This window comes from Apaloderma vittatum, unplaced genomic scaffold (genome assembly GCF_000703405.1).
Source record: "Apaloderma vittatum isolate BGI_N311 unplaced genomic scaffold, ASM70340v1 scaffold37337, whole genome shotgun sequence".
In the NCBI taxonomy this organism is placed as follows: Eukaryota; Metazoa; Chordata; class Aves; order Trogoniformes; family Trogonidae; genus Apaloderma; species Apaloderma vittatum.
This window is the reverse complement of record NW_009728554.1, coordinates 14,115-14,594: the sequence shown is the minus strand read 5'-3', so window position 1 is coordinate 14,594 and position 480 is coordinate 14,115.

Sequence of the window (480 nt, the reverse complement as noted above, 5' to 3'; positions counted from 1 at the left end):
CTGAGGAAAACTGCGTGCGTGCGCTTGGGCACATACACACGCTCATTTATATATATATATATATATATGTGCGCACACAAAGAGCTGACTAGCGGCGAACAGTTTGCTAGGGATTCGCCACAGTGCCGTAGGAAGGGATTTGTCATCTTCGCCGCCTGCCTGTTCCCCGGCGGTGCCCAGCTGGGTGGCCGGGGCTGATCCCCGAACAAAGGCCGAAGCAGTGCCCCGGCTCCCCCTGGACAGCCGAGCCGCAGGTCTCTGGGGGGAGAGAAGGAGTAAAGGGCAGCCCAGGGTGATTTTCCAGAGTCACGCCTCCTGACAGTCCCAGGTACACCCCTCAGCCAGGATATTGCTAAGATAGGCTGAAAACCCACACCTTTTTACTCTGTTTTGAGCTAGTGGGCTTAGCAGATTCAGGGGGGCAGCAGTGTGATCCAATAGGTTGTACCTGAGTTGTTGCTGGTGGTCCGGTGTGGACGG